The sequence below is a fragment of the Tursiops truncatus genome, chromosome 1, assembly GCF_011762595.2.
Source record: "Tursiops truncatus isolate mTurTru1 chromosome 1, mTurTru1.mat.Y, whole genome shotgun sequence".
In the NCBI taxonomy this organism is placed as follows: domain Eukaryota; kingdom Metazoa; phylum Chordata; class Mammalia; order Artiodactyla; family Delphinidae; genus Tursiops; species Tursiops truncatus.
In genome coordinates, this window is record NC_047034.1 from 115755060 (window position 1) to 115778388 (window position 23329).

At 36.2% G+C, this 23329-nt stretch overlaps 1 long non-coding RNA gene across 1 annotated transcript in view; it reads right to left on the bottom strand.

Moving 5' to 3' along the window:
- Window positions 1-458: 458 nt before the first annotated feature.
- LOC141275822 (uncharacterized) overlaps window positions 459-23329 on the bottom strand; it is a 106110-nt gene continuing 83239 nt past the window's right edge. The window contains exon 4 of the long non-coding RNA XR_012324205.1: window positions 459-531. This is a non-coding gene — a long non-coding RNA (uncharacterized lncRNA). The remainder of the gene's footprint in view (window positions 532-23329) is intronic.

Consider the following 23329-nt stretch of genomic DNA (forward strand, 5'->3'; position numbering starts at 1 on the left):
GTATGGCACTGGGGAGAAATGGGTTGAAGAGAGATGGGATATAATATATAGCTCAAAGGCTAGAGGAGATGGATAAGGTTAAGTGTGAAAAGAATAGAACAATTTCTTTCCTAGGCAATCACAATAATAACAACAACCAAAATCTAGATGTGCTAACTCATGCACTTACTTTGTGCCACGTACCATGCACTACATGTACATTACCTCATTATTTCTTATATCAAACCTATGTGGTAGATACTGTTATTACCCTCATTACACAGAGAAGGAAATTTAAGTACAGAGTGAGTAAGTAATCTGCCTAAAGTCACACACCTAATGGACTGAAGAGCTAAAATGCTTAATCTGACTCCAGAGCCCCCTGCTCTTGACCACTCCCATGCTTTCACTAAGGAAGGAAAGAAAGATGATAAAAATAGATTTTATTTCAGAAGTGAATAGGAAGAATACTGAGGAAATGCTTACCTGATGATCTTGATGCTCTGAATAAAGGTAGAAGCAACATCTGTTCAGGTAGGGACAAGGATGAAGCTGGGGATTGAAAAACAAAAAAGAGTAGAGGCTTACAAAATCCATATAAGACTGGAAAAGGAACCCTGCTATGGATTAACAAAAGAATTTCTAAGCCTCATCAGAAGCCCCGCTGAGTTTGGAACACTTCACTCATAATGGCACCATCAGCATGGTTATGCAACTTTCTTGAGCGCTTCTCAGAAACCCAGAGGCAGAACCAAGAAGAAAGATCATTGATTGACCCACAGCAGAGGGACTGACAAAGGAGTGAGATGGGCAGTAAATGTATTAAGGGAATTGAGGATGATGGTGAGAATAGTTGCAATATTGCTTATTGGGTCCAGGCCAAATTGGAAGGGAAGAAAAGCTAATGAATGTCAGTTGAATCAAATAGTAAAAATGGAAGGCACTTTCTTTTCAGTGTATAGGAACTTTTAAATTTACCTTAACCATTTTATTTTAAATCCTTAATTATATAAGTCAACTTTATCCCTTAGTTGGAAGTCACTTTATATTTTATTCTTTAGTTGAAAAACATCTATATCTCTTAATTACTAAGTAAACTAGATTAAGAATCAAGATATAGGAAATTACACAAATTCTACACTAATGAACTATGTAATCAACTAAGTCAGTCACATTGTGTCTCAGTTTTCTTAACTGAAAAAGAAAAAGAAAGAAAATTAGATTTAATGATCTAATATTCTGTTTCATTTCTTCTTTTCATTCCATGATTAAAATAAATTACAGAAATTTCCAAGTTAGTTCTCTAACTTTACCATAATTAGAAACTGACTTTCCCAAATATGTGTTAAGATAAACATTTTTAAACCAATGGCTGCACATCTTTCAACACCAACTTCATAATTTCAACAATCACACAGTGAAATCATATACAAAATGCAATAAAAACCATTAGCTGCTCAACACCTCCATCTACACGGTCTCGATAGTCTTAAAATAGAATGATAATCCACACAGCAACATAGAAAGACTATTCCTAGTCTTAAAGCTAATAAACTAGGTTTCAATGTTAGCACCATGCTCAATCAGTCTGTATTTATTTTGTAACTATTTAAGTTTAATTATTTTTGCTTTCTTTCAATTTCCTCTTTACTCCTTTATGTCATATAGTTCTTACCCAGAACTATAGGCATTTACTAATCAGTATTTACTAAATGCTTTAATTTATTTTTTCTTCCAGTTTTATTGTGATATACAGCACTGTATAAGTTTAAGGTGTACATAATGATTTGACTCACGTACATCATGAAATGATTACCACAATAAGTTTAGTGAACATCCATTATCTCATATAAATACAAAAGAAAAAAAAGGAAAAATATATTTTTTTCTTGTGATGAGAATTCTTAGGATTTTGCTCTCTTAATATTTTTCATATATAACATACAGCAGTATTAATTATATTAATCATGTTGTACATTACACCCTTAGTACTTTTTTATCTTATAACTGGAAGTTTGTACCTTTTGATTGCCTTCATCCAATTCCCCCTCCCCCACCCTCCACCTCTGGTAACCACATATCTGATCTCTTTTTCTATGAGTTTGTTTGACCTACAGCACTATTTTAACTACTGGTGTACAACATAGTGGTGGAGAATTAGAGGAAAAAGAAGGGAAAGATAGGAAAGAAAAGGAGAGTGGGGAGAGAAAGAAGGAGGGAAGGGGAGGAGGAAGAAGGGAGAGAGGGTGATGGAAAGAGATAAGGGGAGAAAGATAAAAGATGAAACATAAGGGGAGAGTAAGAGATAGAAGAGAAGGAAGAAGAGAGCAAAGGAGAGTGGAAGTGAGAACAAGAGAAAAGGGGAGAGAATGGAAAGTAAAAGAGGGATAGAGAAAAGAAGGAAATAAGAAAGAGATGGGAGGATAAGAGAAAGAGAGAGAGGGAAGAGAGAGGAGAGAGAAAAAAGATAGAGGAAAAAAAGAAAGTAAAGAGTTGACCTGATGAGGACTAGTGGATCTACCTTTGGAATAAATGCACATGTCATTATATAAGGTTTATGTGAATAATTTTACTTTAATAGAATCTAGACGAGTTTAGGATTCATTTGCTAAGAAAATTAAATGTTGTCTAGTTTTACACATTTGCTTTGGGCATTACATTTTAGTAAATGTTGAATTTCAAAGTGCATTCTTAATGCTAACACATTTCATTCTTTGGTAGCATATATTTTCCTTTTCAATGGCATACATTTTCCATTTGTGCCCTTCTTTTTTTAAAAATTTATTTATTTATGGCTGCATTGGGTCTTCGTTGCTGCACGCAGGCTTTCTTTAGTTGCATCGAGAGGGAGCTACTCTTCGTTGCGGTGCGAGGGCTTCTCATTGCGGTGGTGCACAGGCTTCAGAAGTCGTGGCACATGGGCTCTAGAGTGTAGGCTCAGTAGTTGTGGCGCACGGGCTGGGTTGATCGGCGGCATGTGGGATCTTCCCAGACCAAGGCTCAAATTCGTGTCCCCGGCATTGGCAGGTGGATTCTTAACCACTGCACCACCAGGGAATTCCCGGTGCCCTTCTTTAAGAGAAGTATTTCTAGATTTCTATCCCAAAGAATTTCACAGAAAAAAGATGGCCATAGATCAACTTTAGAATAGGTTTGTTCCTCTTGCATCCTTTCAACAATTTCCCAGGCTATACTTGGGAACTTATAAACCTGTAACTGTTTTTGGAGAGCTCTATCCAGAGAGTCTACATGCTGACATGGCTGATTTTTTGGTATGTGTGGTTATTCACTATTAACTAATTTCTATCAGCAAGCAATCTAAGGAGATAATAGTAAGTTAGCATTTTATTGCAAAATATTTTGCTTTATCAAATCAGTAAAGAAAAACACTCTTTGAAGATAATTAATGCAAAATCTAAGTTATTCTGCTACATTTCACTTAAAATTACCCTCAAGGTAAAACTCATCTTCACTTGTAAGCATCTAAGAACTAAAACTAGAAAACTTATAAATATTATACATCTTTTAAGTGTTTAAATTTGTAGTAACTCAGTCTGTTTCAACTTAAAAAAATCAAATGTTCAGTCTTACTACCAAATGACCACCATCAGTTAAAAACAAATATTTCAACATAAAAAAATTAAGCTGAATCAGATGATTTTTACAAATTCAAAAACAATTTACCTTTTTACTCTATTTTGAAGGAAATCTTGGGGCCTGAAATAGAAACCCAGATTTTTAAAATATGACACTCTAAATCTAACTATTTTGCATCAAATTAGCATTTCCTTCAAAAGAACAAAATAATTATAACTGTTAGACTCTAATTTTTTATTTTTTAACATGAAAATATTTAGTGATGTTATGAAATCCTAACTCCAACAATGGAGAAAGTATGACAACCAGAGAAACAAATAGCAGCAACATCAAAGAAAACACTGGCAAAACCCATAAAGAAATCTTGAAGTTACTTCTCTTTTCAGAGGTTTTTGCCCCCCCCTCCCCTCCGCATAAGACACTGACTGGTTTCCTTGATTACTATTGTGATTCCATTGACATCACTTAGCCAACCTGCTATCGTGATAGTTTTGACTTCTATGTTAGATTTTAGTGCCGGAGAATATTCAGATAATATTATCCCATTTCTTTTTGGAGAGAAAATTGTAAACAACTATTTTTCCAAAGATGCCTTCATCTTTTTGATTAATATTTTGCCATAATTTTAAAGTTTTCCAAATTTTCAGTCTTCATATAATTGAAATTTAAAATGAGACTCCAAGACTGAAACCAGCTCAACTAATCCCAAAGAAGCTTTGAACCAAGACTTTAAATAAGTTCCTCAAAAAGCTATTGTCAGCTAGTGGGAAGCAGCCGCATGGCACAGGGATATTGGCTCGGTGCTTTGTGACAGCCTGGAGGGGTGGGATAGGGAGGGTGGGAGGGAGGGATACGCAAGAGGGAAGAGATATGGGAACATATGTATATGTATAACTGATTCACTTTGTTATAAAGCAGAAACTAACACACCATTGTAAAGCAATTATACCCCAATAAAGATGTTAAAAAAAAAAAAAAGACACACACACACACACACAAAAAGCTATTGTCATCATGATTAAATGCTTAAGAGTGAAATTTCTGGATCAGTTAGTAACTCTATACCATTCTGAGGAAATGCCAGTCTGTCTTCTGAAGTGGCTGCACCATTTTACATTTCCATCAGCAACGTATCTGCATTCCAATTACTTCACATCCTCCATACCAACACTTGTTATTGTCTGTCTTTTTAATTATAAGCGTTATAGTAGGTGTGAAGCAGGATCTCAGTGTGGTTTTAATTTGCATTTCTCTAGTGACTAATGAGGTTGAGCATCTTTTCATGTGCCTGTTAGCCATTTATATCGCTTCTTTGGAGAAATGTCTATTCGAATTATTTGCCTGTTTCTAAATTGGATTATCTTTTTATTATTGAATGGTAAGAGTTGTTTTTATATTCTGTGTATAAGTACTTATCAGATAAATAATTTTTAAAACTTTTCTACCAATCTGCGGATTTTATTTTCACTTTCTTGATGGTATCCTTGGAAGTGCAATGAAGCATATGTCCACACACACACACACAAAAAGTACATGAATGTTCAAAGCAGTATATTCATAACAGGCAAAAAATGGGAAGAAGCCAAATGTCCTTCATCCACTAAACAAACAAAATATAGTACATCTTGACAATGGAATATTATTCAGAATCAAAAAAAGAATGAAGTACTGATAGCTACAACATGGATGAACTCAAAAACATTAGGCTGGGCTTCCCTGGTGGCGCAGTGGTTGAGAGTCCGCCTGCCGATGAAGGGGACACGGGTTCGTGCCCCGGTCCGGGAGGATCCCACATGCCGCGGAGTGGCTAGGCCCGTGAGCTATGGCCGCTGAGCCTGCGCGTCCGGAGCCTGTGCTCCGCAACGGGAGAGGCCACAGCAGTGAGAGGCCCGTGTATCGGAAAAAAAAAAAAAAAGAAAGAACAAAAGAAAACCATTATGCTTAGTGAAAGAAACCAGTCACAAAAGACCGCATATTGTATCACCATATTTAAAATGTGCAGAATAGTCAAATTTATAGAGACAAAAGATATATTAGTGGTTGTCTAGGGCTGAAAGGTGAAGGTGGGGAATGAGACAGGGGAATGTGGAGTGGCTGCCAATGGATACATGGTTTCTCTGGGGGATGATGAAATGTTCTAAAATTATATTATAGTGATGGTTTCACAACTCTGTAAATATACTAAAAACCACTGAATTGTACACTCTGAAAAGATTAAATGTATGGTATGTAAATTATATCTCAATAATGCTGTTTAAAAAAAAACTAATATATACAATCTCTACATATAAAAAAGGTGAGACAGAATCCCTTAAACCCTGCTACACTTCCAAAATTTATACTTCTCCAGAGGGACTTAGAGGTGACTGTGCAATTGGAGAAAAAAAATAATCAGACTTTTGAGGCATTACTGGACACTGGTTCTGTATTGGCACCAATTCCTTTGATTTCAAATGTCAGTGGGTTCCACCAGTCAGAGGAGGAGCTTATGTAGATTAGGTGATCAATCGAGTTTTGGCTTAGGGTTTGTCATTCTCCTGAATGTACATCCTTGTACAGGGAGCCCAGTGTGTTTCCCAACCCACACTGTGGTTATTTCCCCAGTTTCTGGAATGCATAGTTGGAATAGACATCATTCGCAACCAGCAAAATCCTACCTTTGGTTCCCTATGCTGTGAAGTGAGGGCTACTATGGAAAAGTCAAGCAGTACTCTAAAAAGCAATACAGTATTTCTGGAGGAATTGCAGATGAATCACATCATAAAGAATCTGAAGGATGCAGAGATAGTGATTCTCTCCATGTCCCCATTCAGTTCACCTGTTCGACCTCTTCAGCAGACAGATATATCTTGGAAAATGATAGATAAACTTAATCAGGTGCTAACTCCAAATCCAGCTGCTGTTCCAGATAGTTTCTTTACTGAAGAAAATCAACACACTCCCTGGTATGCAGCGCTTGATCTGTTGATTTTATTCCTCTATATCTGTTAGTGAAAACCATCAGAAACAGTTTTCTTTCAGTTGGTGGGGCCAGTAGCACACCTTCACAGTTTTATCTTGGAAAAAACACATTTGGAAAATCGATGAAATACAGGTGTGAATTGGGAGAGGGAGAATATGTAGACAGATGTCTCCAAATGGGCACAGGGTGGGTAAACATTTGTTCTCTGTGAATGCTCACCAAAGAGTGACCTCAGCGGAGGAAAATCTTAATAATTAGGTAAACAAGATGCTATTCTGTGGATCTCAGGCAATCTTTCCCACAATGCATATAAGAACAAAAGGATGGAGTTTCTACATGAGCTCAGCAATTTGGACTACCACTCACCAAGGCCTGTTCAGCTATAACAGCTGCAGAAATGCCAAACCTGCCAACAGCAGAGACGAATACTGAGCCCCAGTATGGTACCATTCCCCAAGGGAACTAGTCAGCTACATGGTAGCAGGTTGATTAGCTTGGACTAATTCCATCAAAAAGAGGTAAAATTTTGTTCTCACTGGAATAGACACTGGGAATATGAATTTGCCCTTCCAGCCCTCAATGAGGTTGCTAATCCGTGGATTTGCAAATGCCTTATTCACCATCATCAGATTCCACGCCGCATTGCTTCTGACTAGGGAACTCATTTCACAGTGAGTGAAGTGTGGCAATAGACTAATGCTCATGAAACTCAATGTTCTTGCCCTTTTCCCCATCACCCTGGGATTGCTGGCTAGCTAGAGCTGGGATGATCTCTATTGAAGACTTAGTTACAGAGCAAGCTAGTTACAGTGCAGCACTTAGTGACTCTCCAGTGACGCCATTCAGAATGCAGTATTTTCTCTGAATCAGTAATCAATATATGGTCCTGTTTTTCCCATAGCCAGGATACATGAGTCAAAATATCGAGTGATGAAAACGGAGTGACTCCTCTCCCTATTACCTCTAGTAATCCACTAGGAAAAGTTTGCTTCCCATTCCTGAAGCTTTGCTGGTTTAGAGATCTGAGTTCCCAAAACAAGAATGCTTCTACCAAGTGACACATTAATGATTCCATTAAAGTTGAAACTGCCAATTGGTCAGTTTGGGTTCCTCATGTCAGTAAACCGACAGAGAATGGAGATAATTGGAGTGATTGATCCTACCTTATCAAAACAAAATTGGTTGGCTACTCTAAAATGAGAGCGGGGAGGAGTATGTCTAAAATGCAAGAATTCCCTTGAAGTGCATCTTAGGAGTTCCAAGATCTGTGATCTAAGTCAATAGAAAACAACAATTCAATGCAGACAGGACTGTTAATGGCTCAGACCCTTCAGTCAGGAAGATTTGGGTCACCTCAACAGATAAAAAAGTATGACCAATGGAAGTGCTATAAACTATTTTTTATTCTATTTTTCCCTTTCCTATTTTCCTACTACTGAACAAATGTTAATAGTGAGTACTTTTATATTTCAATATTTAAGATACAGATTATCAAAAAAACGTGTGACTCTGATAGCAGAAGAGCTAATATTATCCAAAGATGGATGAAGTGGACCTTGTGTATACTCCACTGGGGAAGATGTTAGCATGCTTTTGGTTGCATGAGGAATGACTGCACTATGTTAACTGGAAGGATGATTTTGGTTCTGAATGTTTTTGGATGTTAAACAAGGTCAAAAGAAGTATATATAAATGCCAAGAAATAAGAGGTGGATTTGTTTGAAATGCAATTTACAACTCTCAGAATCCTCTTGCCAATACGGTTTGGGAAAGGGGACTTGTGAAAGAATTGGAAGGCAGAAGTGAATCAGGAGTCACTACTCTGAGAAGTTCATCACAGTCAGACAGTGAGGGACAGGGGCAGAGGTGGCCAGCATGTAAATCACTCTCATCTGCTCCTCATTCAGCTTGTCTTCCAAACTACTGGCCCTGCTGACCCAACAGCCCCAGGACTAACACCAGGATCTTGGCTGTGCACCCACAGAGGCAACTGTTTCCAACAGACCTCTCCACAATCTGCTACTCTGAGGCCCCACTTCTAGAGCTGGATTGACTTGGCCTTTCAGAACTGTCTGTACACTGTGACTCCTCCACCCACTCCAGGACTTCAGAAGGACGCTCAGTGACTTGTTCTGTGGTCCTCTAACTCCCTCTTTCAGATCTTCATTTTCTTCACTTTACCATATTTGTGTAAGGTTTAATTCCTAAAATAAATCCCATATAGCCATAATATTCATGATGGTTTGGCTTCTCTGATGAACCCTAACTAAACCCTAACTGATCCTGTTTCTAGCCACAAGGGCCTAATTGCTTATAAGTAATTCCAGGAATTATGTTGGGTGGGGAAGGGACCTGTTTTTGTGTATAACCTAGCTATTCCAGCTTCATACTCCATTAGCATGTTGGAAAACACTTTAAGACCCATATTTGTAAGTTATTACATTACCTCCACTCCCATAAGAAGGGGCCCACAACCCCATAATCACCTTTTGGGAGAGAATGTATATTTTTGCCCAGAATCTTATGCCAATGAAGGATTCACATCTAGAATGTCATATGAAGTAAGTATGGATGTACTGTTTGATTGACCTATCATTAAAATTCCACTTTTTGAGGCTTACATTGATTCACTTGGTTTAAATTTTCTACATTTATTAACTCCAACTTAGTGCTTTTCTGAAGGGGTCCCTCTAAAAAGTTTCAAAGCCAATTAGCCTTAATACAAATATAAATTTTATGAGCCATATTTTAACTCCAAAGCCACTATCACCTGAAGAATGAGATAATGGTAATAGATTTATTACATCTTATATTTGACATTTCAGGCACTGAAATTCAAACTCACTTGTGAAGGTCTCTAAATTAACTTGCATCAAGTCATTAACAGTTTTTACAACTTGGAATAAATACTAATTAGTTGTTAGAGTGCTTCTCTGGCTTTGTCTCATTTATTTAAAAATAATGTCATAAGCTTGAAACCATGAATATTAACAGTTGAAAACTCTGACACAAAATTTATCTTTAAAACAAACAGCTCTGACATGAGTAATAGAAGTCTTCATGTCCCCACAAGTCAATGTGTTAAAAGATCTTTTCTCTTCTTGAGACTTCTAGCAGCCCTGTGACGTTAAGGCAACTAAGGGAAGAAACAAATAGGGTTGGTTTCCATTTTTCTGGCACTCAAGAAATTGGGAAACAATCCAATTAAAAGGTGTGAGTGGACAGAGGGTGCCATGTGCTCAATGACAGACAAGTTGATTAACTGAATAAATGATACTTTTCTGTTGAAACAGAACTCACATACAACCTTGGGGTGACCTGGATAAAGCTGTCAAACCCCCCTAAAAGGGTGGACAAAGTCAGATGAAAATGCATAGGAGTGGTCATGAAGAAGAGGCTGAGGCCAGTGGGGCATCATTTGAGATGACCTGAGGTTGTATTTCCAGGATGCAAGAGGAGTTCAGAGTCAAGGGCAGACAAGGTCCCATTTGGGAAGGTGGCATTATAGGCCAACCCAAAAGAGAGGCAAGAGAAGAGATTGTTGTCCTAAATAATCAAAAGGAAAACATGGTAAAATGAAAAGTGTGATAGAGTCAAGTGATTTGGGATTTCTGCCTTTGAACAGGGTTTGTCTTTTTTATATGATAGCTGAAGAGTGGGGAAGAAAGAGGCAAGCATGGATTTCAAAGGAAGCAATACTGGACTGGCATGGACTGGCCAGGGGTGGAACGGAATTCTTCAAGCCTGTTGTCCTCATTCTTGCCTGTACTCATATTCAATTATCAGAGGATTTTCTGTATACGAACTACAGCACATACTTAGCTCACAAACATTTCTGGCTTGGGATTTTAGTGTGCATTTCATTTACTGTATATTTGTTTGGGTGGGGGTGGAAGTTGGGCAGGGGGAAGTATGTAGACAGATCTCTCCAAATGGGCACAGGACGTGTAAATATCTGTGTCCCCTCAGCAGAGGAGAATCTTAATATTTAGATAAGCAAGATGACCCATTCTGTGGATCTCAGGCAATCTCTTTCCTCCACTGGGCACATGAATAAAAAGGGATGAAGGTTTTGCATGGGCCTTTTTGCTCCATACTTATATGAATTTTGATTATTTCTTGATCAGTCTTGTCTGAAATATGGCTATAGTGTTAACCTTTTCAAAAAGCCAGCTTTTTATTTTAGAAAACTTATTTATCATATTTCATACACAGTCCATCTACTTCTGCTTCTGTCTTTATTGTTTCCTTCTGGTTTCTTTGGGTTTGTTCTTTTTCCAATGTCTTGAATTGAATGCTAATCTTGTCTGTTTTTAACCATATTTCCTACAGGTTCTATTTAAGGCTATAAATTTTCCTCAAAGTTAGCACTTCTCTAGCTGTACCCCACAAATCTAAATATGCAATTTTTCCATTATCATTCAGTTCTAAGTATTTCTTAATATATAGTTTCATTTTTGATCCAATAATTATTTTATAATATAGTAACAGAATAATTATGTAGTTTCCAAACATAACTTGGGGGTTTTTTGAGCTATCCTTCTGTTAACAATTTCTAATTTTATTGCACTGAGATCAAAGAACATAGCTGCCATTATTCATTTGAAATTTGTTGAAACTTTCTTAATGGGCTAATACAAGGTACATTTTTGTAACAGTTTTTTAATTAAAGTATAGTGATTTACAATGTTGTGTTAATTTCTGGTTTACAGCACAGTGATTCAGTTATACATATATATTCTTCTTTGTATTTTTGTCCATTATGGTTTATCACAGGATACTGAAAATAGTTCCCTGTGCTGTACAGTAAGACCTTGTTGTTTATCCATTCTCTATATGGTAGTTTGCATCTGCTAGTCCCAAACTCCCAGTCCAACCCCCACCTCCTCTTGGCAACCACAAGTCTGTTGTCCATGTCTGTGAGTCTGTTTCTGTTTCATAGATAAGTTCATTTGTGTCATATTTTAGATTCCTGTAACAGTTCTTGATTGCTCAAGAAAGGCACTCTCTGCTGTAAGTGTATAGTCATCATTATATCTAATAGAATAAGCTTATTAATAACATTTTAATCTATAAAAATTTTCTTTTACTGCTTAATCTATTAGTTTCTAAGAGGAGTGTATTAAAATGTCCACCTGTAATTGCTGATTTATCTGTTTCTCCCTAAAATTCTGCCACCTATTGCTTTATACATCCTGACGTTTTAGTACATATGTGTTCATGATAGTCATATATTTTCCTGCCCTAATTTCCCTTTTACCTGTACATAAGGTATATTATTAGGAATATGATGTTTTATTGCCTTAAATTCTATTTTGTTACTTATTAAGCTATTTATCCCAGCTTTATTCTGATTTATGGTTAGCTGGTTTATCTTTTTTCATCCTTCTTTCTAAGTTTTTTGAGTGTGTCTGATGAAGATCATGTATTCTTGGATTTTTTTTTAATTTTATTGAAGAAGAGATGATTTACAATGTTGTTAATTTCTGCTGTACAGGAAAGCAACTCAGTTTTATGTATACATATCCTTTTTCATATTCTTTTCCATTACGGTTTATGACAGGATATTGAATATAGTTCCCTGTGCTATACAGTAGGACCTCATTGTTTATCCTTCCTATATATACTAGTTTGCATCTGTTAATCCCAAACTCCCAATCCTTCCCTCCCCCAACCCCCTTCCCCTTGGCAACCATAAGTCTGATCTCTATGTCTGCGAGTCTCTTTCTGTTTTGTAGATAGGTTCATTTGTGTCATATTTCAGATTCTACATATAAGTGATATCATATGGTATTTGTCCTTTCTCTTTTCTGAGTTACTTCACTTAGTATGATAATCTCTAGGTCCATCCATGTTGCTGCAAATGGCATTATTTCATTCTTTTTTATGGCTGGGTAATATTCCATTGTATATATGTGCCACATCTTCTTTATCCATTCATCTGTCAATGGCATTTAGGTTGTTTCCATGTCTTGACTATTGTGAATAGTGCTGCGATGAACATAGGGGTGCATGTATCTTTTTGAATTATAGTTTTGTCTGGGAATATGCCCAGGAGTGGGATTGCTGGATCATATGACAATTTTATTTTTAGTTTTTTGAGGGACCTCCATATTGCTTTCCATAATAGCTGCACCAATTTACATTCCCACCAACAGTGTAAAAGGGCCCCTTTTCTCCACACCCTCTCCAACATTTATTATTTGTAGACTTTTTAATGATGGCCATTCTGACTGGTGTGAGGTCAGAACTAAATACAATGAGGTCATGGCAGTTTTGATTTGCATTTCTCTAATAATTAGCAATGATGAGCATCTTTTCATGTGCTTACTGGCCATCTGTATGTCTTCTTTGGAGAAATGTCTATTTAGGTCTTTTGCTCATTTCTTGACTGGGTTGTTTTTCTGATTGAGTTGTATGAGCTGTTTGTATATTGTGGAAATTAAGCCCTTGCCAGTCACATCATTTGCAAATATTTTCTCTCAGTCTGTAGGTTGTCTTTGTTTTGTTTATGGTTTCCTTTCCTGTGCAGATGCTTATAAGTTTGATTAGGTCCCATTTGTTTATTTTTGCTTTTATTCCTGTTGCCTTGGGAGACTGACCTAATAAAACACTGTAATGATTTATGTCAGAGAATGTTTTGCCTATGTTCTCTTCTAGGTGTTTTATGGCTTAAGTCTTTAAGCCATTTTGAGTTTATTTTTGTGTATGGTGTGAGGGTGTGTCCTAACTTCATTGATTTACATGCAGCTGTCCAATTTCTCCAGCACCACTTGCTGAAGAGACTCTCTTTTCCCCACTGTATATTCTTGCCTCCTTTGTTGAAGATTAATTGTTCACAGGTGCTCTCTATTCTATTCCATTGATCCATATGTCTATTTTTGTGCCAATACAAAGCTGTTTTAATTACTGTAGCTTTGTAGTATTGTCTGAAGTCTGGGAGCATTACACCTCCTGCTTTGTTCTTTGTCCTAAGGATTGCTCTGGCAATTCTGGGTCTTTTATGGTTCCATGTAAGTTTTAGGATTACTTGTTCTAGTTCTGTGAAAAAATGTCATGGGTAATTTGATAGGGATCACATTAAATTTGTAGATAGCTTTGGGTAGTATGGCCATAAAAATATTAGTTCTTCTAATCCGAGAGCATGGGATATCTTTCCATTTCTTTGAATCATCTTCAGTTTCCCTTATTAATGTTTTGTTGCTCTCAGCATATAAGTCTTTCACCTCCTTGGTGATGTTTATTCCTAAGTATTTTTTTTTGATGCGATTTTAAAAGGGATTTTTTGTTTACATTCCCTTTCTGACATTTCATTGTTAGTGTAAAGAAATGCAACTGATTTCTGTATGTTTGTTAGTCTTATATTGGATCTTGTTTTCTTAACCCAATCTGAGACTACAGATTTTTAATTATCTTAAACCATTTGTATTTATTTTATATTCAGATATATTTCAGCCATCTTATTTCATATTTTCCACTTACTGTATTTTCCCTTTTTTTTTCCCCTTTCCTTGATTTCCATTTGGATATAACTGCTCTCCTTCTGTAGGTTTAAAAGGTAAACATCCCATATTTGTTCTTATGGTGGTTATTCAGTGGAAGATATTTATTTATCCTTACTGATTTCTTAAAGTTATCAAAATTAATATCTTTCCCTTCAACAAGTGTCCTTTAGTATGCACTTATGTCTCTTCAATTCCTCCACACATAGTCCATTATTAATATTATTTAGGTATTTTGTTCTGGTTCATTGTATTGTACTTTCCCATGTTTATTTCTTTGATACTGGGTTTTATTTTTTACAATAAACTTACATGATATTTTGTTACTTAACTCCCAAATCTCTTCTAATTTGAGAATTTTCTCCAAGAGCATTTGGTGGGGGTTTGTGCAACAAGACCTTACAAGCCAGTGGTATTTTTTATTATATTCTCATATTTGAATGACAATTTACCTGGCTAAAAAATTCTAATTCAAAATTATTTTTCTTCAATACCTTAAAAATATTACTTCATCATTTTCTTACATATAATGTTGGTGTTCAGAAAAGTGGTCTCAATCTGGTTCATTTTCCTTGGTGAGGAATAGGTTTCTGGAAGTTTTTAGAATTTTCTCTTTGTCTTTTGTTCCTATATTCCACTATTAAATTTCTGCATGTGGCTGTTCCCTTCTCTCCCTGTTTGGCCCTGTATGAGGCTTTTCAAGCTGGGATTTTCTATCATTAATAATGGGAAGTTAAGCTTTATTATGTGTTCAAGTATTTATCCTCTCCTTTTCTTTTCTCCCTCTATGAATCCTATCAACTGGATATTTGCACTTCTCTTCTTTGTCATATCTCTTAGCATTTATTTCATTTTATTTTTCTCTTTATTCTACCTTTCTTCCTATGGGTAAGTTCCTCAATCTTTTCTTCTTCACTAATTCATTCTTCTGCTACATCCTTGCTGATACTCACCCTAATGCTTATATACCTTATTTTAATATCACATTCTTCATTCTGGATATTTCCCCTTAGTTCTTCCTTATAACTTTTTTGTTCTTGCTTCGTATTACTAAAAAGTACATTTTCCATGCATTTTTTAAATTCTTGGTACCTTCTGTTCCAATAATACTGCTTCAGATGGCATATGTTGTTCAGTTTATTGTCTTTCATTTATCATAGTTCTACTCCTCAGAGACCTAGTATCTGTTTGTTTTGTTTTGCGTGCTTGTGAACAGGAGAGCATTAGCTATTCTGTCCAGAATTGTGTCATGAGAATGGCTTGAAAGTCAGGCTCTAGTTTGTCAGTCTGAGTGAGTCGAATGAGAGGGCAGAGGTTGAGGGAAGGGAGGGTAGAGAGTTGTAGACACTACAAAACTACTATTGACACTCCCCTTTTCTGTCACTCCACAGGCAGATCCTCTGATTAGGGTTTCACCCTTAAATACTTGGAAAGAAATACCATTGAAAGAAGGAAGTCTTCCTACATTATAATTCCATTATCCCTGGGCTTTTGAGACCTTTCCTCTCAAAAGGATGGAGGAGTCAAGGTCCAAGGGCAGCCAGTCTCTCCACGGCCGCTTTCAGCCACATCTCACCTCAGCAGAGCTTTTGTGGGACTTCATTATTGCCCCTGGGCCGTTGCTGCCAATTTCCGTGGGGAAAGGGTGGGCGTTGATTGTCCCAAGGAAATGGGGAAAAAGCAAGAGCATAACTTGAAAACTTCCCTCCATCCTCACTGCCTCTGGCAGCCTGCTGCCTAGAACTGCAGCCACCATACCCACCAGGGCAAGATAGCCTTAGCCCCACTCCCTCATTTTATAGTTTCTTCAGGGTCGAGTTCTCCATCTTGACAGGAACCAAAAAACAGCTTTAATTCTTTCTGGAAGCCTTGGGCCTCACACCCATGTTATTCTTCATCATCATCCAAAATGCAATTCCCACTAGTCCATTCTTCTCTCCCACAGTTTCATTCCCATTTTGCTTTGTGCTTCTTTCCTCTAAACAAATCATAATTCTCCTCTCCCTCTGAAACTTATTTACTGTGTCTCAGAGAAACTCCTCTCAGGTTAAAAATATCTCCACAACATCCTCAGCTTCTTCCAGCTCCTTGCCTAAACTGAAACTTGGATACACCACAAGTACACAGCCTCCCCACAGCCCACTCAGGGTCTAATGCCCATAATCCCTTATATACCAGGCTTGGGTATTAGGATCAGACTTCTCCTCCTTCCCTGATCTGCTGTCCAGATCTCTCCTCCTCCACCTTCAGGTAAAAATCTTTGCTCCTTTAGGAATCATTCCTTTCTTATACCTCATCACTGTTGTTTACCAACCTCCATCCACATCTCCCTGATTAACCAAAGACACTGGCAAACAACTCAGACTTTCTAGACTTCTCCTGCCATCATTCTGGGTGACTCTGACATTCATGTGGACAGCTCACTCATCACACTCTCTTTTTAATATCTTCATCTCCTCAATTCCAATACCTTCAACTCCATACCCCTTCAGCTACAATTCCAGTATTAATAATAATTAAAATCATGTTCATTTATTATGTCTTTACTTCTTGCTAGAAATATCCTTAGTATTTTTATGTAATTGCCTTATTTAACCCTGACAGCATTACTCTGGATTAGGTACTATTTTTGATTATATTCATTTCTCAAATGAGAAAACTGAGAGTTGAGGTAACTTGTCCAAGGTTGGTCACACTGTTTACAATTAAAAGAGCCAAGATTCAGGAAGTGAAAAAAGGATACTTGAAAATGCCAAAATATATAAATTTTGATTACCCCTCTCCTCCCTTTGGCACTAAAAAAAACAGTCAAGAATTAATGCATCAATAATATGGAATCTGCTTTTTCAAAAGCAGCTGGAAAAGTTGTTAAGCTAGCAAATGAAGTGAATCATAAAAAAAGTAAAAGATAAATCTGTTTTAAACTTTGTTAGAAAATACAGTCCTTCTGCTAGAAATTTCTGTTGCTGACACAGTTATTACCAGAAAATTTATGAAAGTTGAGCAAATTTGGTCCCAAGACAGTTAAAACAATCTAGCTAATGTGCTGAAAAATAAAATAAATGTCCTATAAACATTGATTCATGAAAGGATTCTAAGATACCTTGCCCTAACTTCCTCTTTTTCAAAAATCTAATCTTATTTTATGAATTAACATTTTATTATTCTTCAAGCATTATCTAATGACCACATCTACATAATATTTATACATAGAGGCATAAAGAAATAGAACAAGAAAATTATTAGTATCTTCTGCTTTCAAGATGTCTGACTACAGTTCCGAATATCTGCCAACCTCATCAAGCATTCATTGTAAAAAAAAAAAAAAAGTAAAATATAAAAATGATCCTGAATTTGAATGATCACTGAAGAGAAATCGTAAAACTGCTAGAAATGAAAAATGGCTTATTTGGAGGTTGAGAAAGGAGGTTTAATCATCCAAGAAAAAGGAAGATTTTGCCAGAATTCATAATTTACTCATAGAATTCAATTATTTTACATTACTCACCTCACCCTTCTTCCTTAATTAAGGTGATAAAAAAAAACCAATGAAGTTTAAAATCACAGTGGTTTTGTTTTTAGTGAAGAAGAAAATAGAAAAATTTTAAATTACTTTTAAAGATAAATTTTTTTAATCCTCCTTTCATCTCCAAAGTAGCAGAATATGTCAAGTATCTGAAGAGTATCTTGGAATTCATTACACAAGAATCCAGCTGTCATGCTTCCCCCAACTATCCTGGCTGCAGTCCACAGTTTGTGGTTTTTGGTCCCTATCTCCCATAAGGAAGAGAGGCAAGTGGGACCAGACATCCTTCTATGTTGACTAAACCGTCCCATGCACAAGTTTCCAGAAGATTCTATTGTGTCTTCATTTAAAACTATACACATTTCTGATAATGGCCCATTATTGTCATCTAGGCTGGATAATCCAAGGAAAGTGACTTGTGCATTCACCATCTTATACAAAGGCAACTCAACTACTCAAGCCAGCCCACAAATTTTTTCCCCCAAATGAAATAAACAAAAACAGAGAGGGTTTGTGATCAATACCTCACCACCCCCAACAAGGAAATTCTACAGAATATGTTGTAAGGAGAAAGAAAATGATCCCAGGTTGAAGTTTGTGATGTTAGAAGCAATGATGAAAAAGGAAATTAGAAAGTATGTGGGAAATCTGAATAAGCAGATTGTAGGAAACAATAAACACGTCTAAAACAATAGCAGTAGTGTCTAACTAGTGATTTTTTTAAAAGCTAGAACTAAAATACAGCACAGAAATGTATGTATATAAAATGAGATTGGTATTACTGAATCAATGCCTTTAAGGTTACATTATTCACAAAGATAGTAATTTTGTTGATCAACTTTAAACTTACTAAGTGTGCATGTCAAAATATTTAGGGAAGCACTGAGTGTATAACTTCCAAACTAATGTGAGAAGGAGGAGATGAAATGAGAGGAAAAGGAAACTAAAGAGAAGGTTGTGTGTTTCGACAATTAACCCACACAGACTAATACACCGGTAAATGTAAGGATGTACATAACAACATAGTCCATGATCCAGAAGTTCCATGCCTAGTAACATACCTTCAAAAACTTCTTGCACATGTGCACCAGGCTATACTTACACAATGTAAGGGAAGCAACCCCCTCAAGGTCTCTCTACTGTTCCCTCTTCCTGGAACACTCTCCCCAGACCATCGCATGGTTCTTTCTCTCATCTTCAAGTCTGTTTTCAACTGCTCACATTCTTAGTGAGATACCCTCTGATCTCCCTGTTTAAAAATGTCAATTCCAACCCCAATTCATTTTCTCTGCCTTATGTCTATCACACTTAACCACATTCTCACAAACCACATAATTTACTTATTATTTTGTCTGTCTCCTCTAACTAGAATACATATTCTATAAGAGTGGGGATTGTGGTCTCTTTTGTTCATGATGTATCTTCAGAATCTAGAACAGTGCCTGGCATATGGTAGACATGCCACTGAAATAATATAGAGTCTTTTTTATCGTAGCAGAAAAAAAAGGAAATAACCCTAATGTCTATCAACATGGAAATGGATAAAGTGTGCCATAATCATACAAAGGAGTATCATGCAATAGTGAAAATAAATGAACTACATGCATCAACATGAATGAATTCTAATAACTGATTGTTGAGCAAAAAGCAACTAAAGAATACATGTAGGATGACCCCCTTTATGTGAAGTTCAAAATGTGAAATGTAAACAGCATATTGTTTAGAAATACATGACTATCTACTAAAACTATAGACAAGAGCAAGAGAACAAAAAACAAAATCAAGATATTGATCATGTCTGGGTGCTAAGAGAGAAGGGTAGGATGAGAGAGGAGTACAGAACGTCTATTTATTAAGCTGGATGGTAAGTACATGGGTGTTTGCTTTACCATTATTCTTGGTATATTATTATTTCTTGTATATTAAATTATAATAAAAACAATTATTTTAAAGGGCAACGCACGCTTGGCTCCTGTCTCTCAATGGTTTTCTCTGCTTCTCTGGCCACTGAGATGTAAACCATGCTGCATGTCTCTCATGCTGCTGAGTGGACAAGCATCAACTGTGACCATAAAATAAGCAGCCCCAAGGGCTATGTTTGGGGGGAGAAAGTAATAAGACTTAGTTCAGTCCCAGGCCCAGGCCTTGTTTTCCAACACAGTCCATGGAAATCCCTATATTTGGGGAGATAATAAAATGGTGTTTTGATACTTAAACTTGTAAAATCAGTTCTCAAAAACAGAACTTCACAAAGAATGAGGAGATCAAATCCTACTATTATAATTACATGTAAATGCTTACAGAAAATATTCAAAGAGACAACCAAAAATGCCAAGTCTTTATTCCACTCCTTCTTGATGAGTCAAGGCAGGATTTTTCCTCAGGTAGCAGATAATTTCCTTCAGAAATAGAAACAAATCTTTTCAGCACCATAACACACTATGGCATCTAATCTTCAACAGACCATCGACTAGGGATCCAAGTCACTGTGACTGAACTGTCCATGGTTCATGCCATGAGTACCTTCAGTCAATGGCCTGCACTATACTTCACTTTTTACTACAAATGACTCCTGATGATTCTGTAATAAATGGACTTAAGTCTCACATCCTTGTAAAATGTTGCCACCTTGGATATAAATTTTATAATATTATTATAATAAATACAAATTAATGCTAACCATTTGAAGAGCCCGAACACTTAATTAATTTTGACCATTCTATATTACACCTAGATTATTCTCAACATAGAAAAACAACTCATTTCCTGATGTTATAGTTGTCATAGGTACCATATCTAAAAGTTCTTCACTCACATCTAAATTTCCCTCAGTCCCAACACAGAGACAACCTGGTGGTATTATTTATATTCGTGTTCTCAACAGCCACAATTTTAAAGCTCTACAAATACTTCCACATATACCATCAACACACTGAGAAGCAGTATTTCTCGAGAGGTTTACATCTGTAAATGCTTGCTTCTGTTTAGGACACAATTTCTGCTACACTCAGTAGATAATGTTATATAAACTTATCATCTGAAAAAAGTTTTGATACCTGGTCAATTTTTTCAATTAACACACAATTGCATTTTATAGCATCTGCACCTATTTTATACACATTCCAAAACAAGCCCTACTGAAATGTCAGTTCCTTTATCTGATCATTAGGTTTTTCTTTTTTATCAATTATCTTTACCTTTTATCAGTCACAGCCCTAGGATGGTTTATTTCCTTATGGGCTTCTTAAGTTGTATTCTTTCAAAGCAGACATACTTTGATGTTAAATGTATGGAAAATTTTTCTCTTACATGTACACACACAAAACATCCCCTCTTGCTCCCTCCCATTTTTCCTGACATAGGCAACCTTCTTGGTCTACCTTTTACTTTGCTGCTGGTGCTGGAGATAAGGATACGAGAAATATTCCACTTCTCTCTTAATAAATGGTAACTGATGCTCAGTCTCAACATCAGGGAGACCATATGAAGAGCAACCCCAGTACTCACCTCCAGTCAATAACTGCGGTGTGAAAATGTGGGTCTGTTATTGTGAAATATCTTGATGTTCCAAGAGGTACCAGAAATACACACTTGGGGTTTTAAAAAAACTCATAATTTTTAATGTTGACAAATAATTCACTTTTTTTCTAACACTATATAGCTCAGATAAAACACTGGCCAGGTGTAACCTATAGTGGATCCATTTGAGACTCCAAAAAATGCTTTGGTGCTTCTGTTGTTGATGTTACCTTATCAAATACAAAGGTAATTTAAGATACTTAAAAGGCTCCCAAGGAAACAGAGGACCCTGGTGGCAAGTAATTAATACTCGGTTCCAAAACTCTGCAGAAAAATACCTGTACTCCTAGTTAAACAACAAAACCACACATTTCTGGTCCAGGGTCAATGCAAGTTCACTTGGGGCAGTATTGAAATGGAAATATAAATGGAGTCAAGTTACATTTTTCCCTTCAATCTTTACACACAATGAGGCTACCATTCTTCTCCTTTTCCTCTCCCTTCTCTGCTTTATCAAATCTGAAAGGGTCAAGCCATTCTATGGTTTCCCAATATTAAAAGTACCAGAATGTTTGAAATTACTAGATAAAAACAAAAAAAAAATCCATTAATGCAATTAATTCCTATTAAAAGAAGCCAGAATTTCTTGAAGAAATCACTGATTCCAAGTCTAGGACAGGAAATGTATAAGAAGAACCCGGAATATCTTGACATACCAGACAGCAAGGAGGCTATCAACAGGACTCAAGAGCCAACTGGAAGAAGATACCACTGGTCAATGATGGAGCAATATAAGCTTTGCTAAAGAAAAGAATTGTGATGGGTTGAAACCCATCAAATATGTTTAAACCCATGAGTCCATTATATTTTTAAAATTCAAAAGATGATAGAGAACAAATTTATTATCTTAAATAATGGTTTAAAAGGAGAAGGGAGATCCAGCCTTGATAGGGGATCAAAGACTTTATCCTGCCTTTCTTATATAAATTGAAACAATGGGCAACCAAATAGTTGAATAAATAATGCATTTCTTTATAAAAGTATTCCAATTATGAAATGAAAAAGAAATTATAGAATTAAAATATCTCCATTGAATTAACAAATTAAGGCTTTGAGTATTAACAGTTTCTAACATCAAGGAAAATCAAAACGTAATGACAATCCACACACAATATACTTCCCAATGAAAGAAGACAGCACAACAAACAACCTGATTTTTTAAATGGGCAGAAGATCTGAATAGATATTTCTCCAAAGAAGACATACAGATGGCCAACAGGTGCATGAAAAGATGTTCAACATCATTAATCATCAGGGAATGCAAATCAAACTCTCAATGAGATATCACTTCACACATGCTAGAAGGGCTATTATCAAAAAGACAATAAATAACAAGAGTTGGCAAGAATGTGGAGAATAGGGAAACTCATGCACTGTTGGTGGGAATGTAAATTGGTGCAGCCACTATTGAAAACAGTAGGGAGGTTCCTGAAAAACATTTAAAATAGAACTAACATGTGATCCAGCAATTCCACTTCTGGGTATTTACCTGAATAAAATGAAAACTCTAATTTGAAAAGATATATGCACCCCCATGTTCATTGCAGTATTATTATTTAAAATAACCAAGATATGTAAACCACCGAAGTGTCCATTGATGGATGAATGGATAAATAAATTATGGTAAAGATACATATATAAAATTATATATATATATGTATATATACAGACACACAATGGAATATTGTTCAGACATAAAAAAAGAATGAAATCTTGCCATTTACAACAACAATGAATGGACCTCAAGGCATTATGTTAATTAAATATCAGACCAAGAAAGACATATAATGTATGATCTCATTTATAAGTAGAACCAAAAAACAAAAACAAACAAAAAACAATCACATATACATGGATCAATGGAACAGAATAGAGAGCCCAAAACTAAACCCACACACCTACTGTCAATTAATTTTCAACAAAGGAGGCAAGAATACACAATGGAGAAAAGACAGTATCTTCAACAAGTGGGTTGGGAAATTCAGGCAGTTGCATGTAAATCAATGAAGTTAGAACACACCCTCATGCCATACAAAACAATAAACTCAAAATGGCTTAAAGACTTAAATATAAGACATGACACTGTAAAACTCCTAGAAGAGAACATAGGCAAAATATTCTCTAACATAAATCCTACCAATGTTTTCTTAGGTCAGTCTCCCAAGGCAATAGAAATAAAAGGAA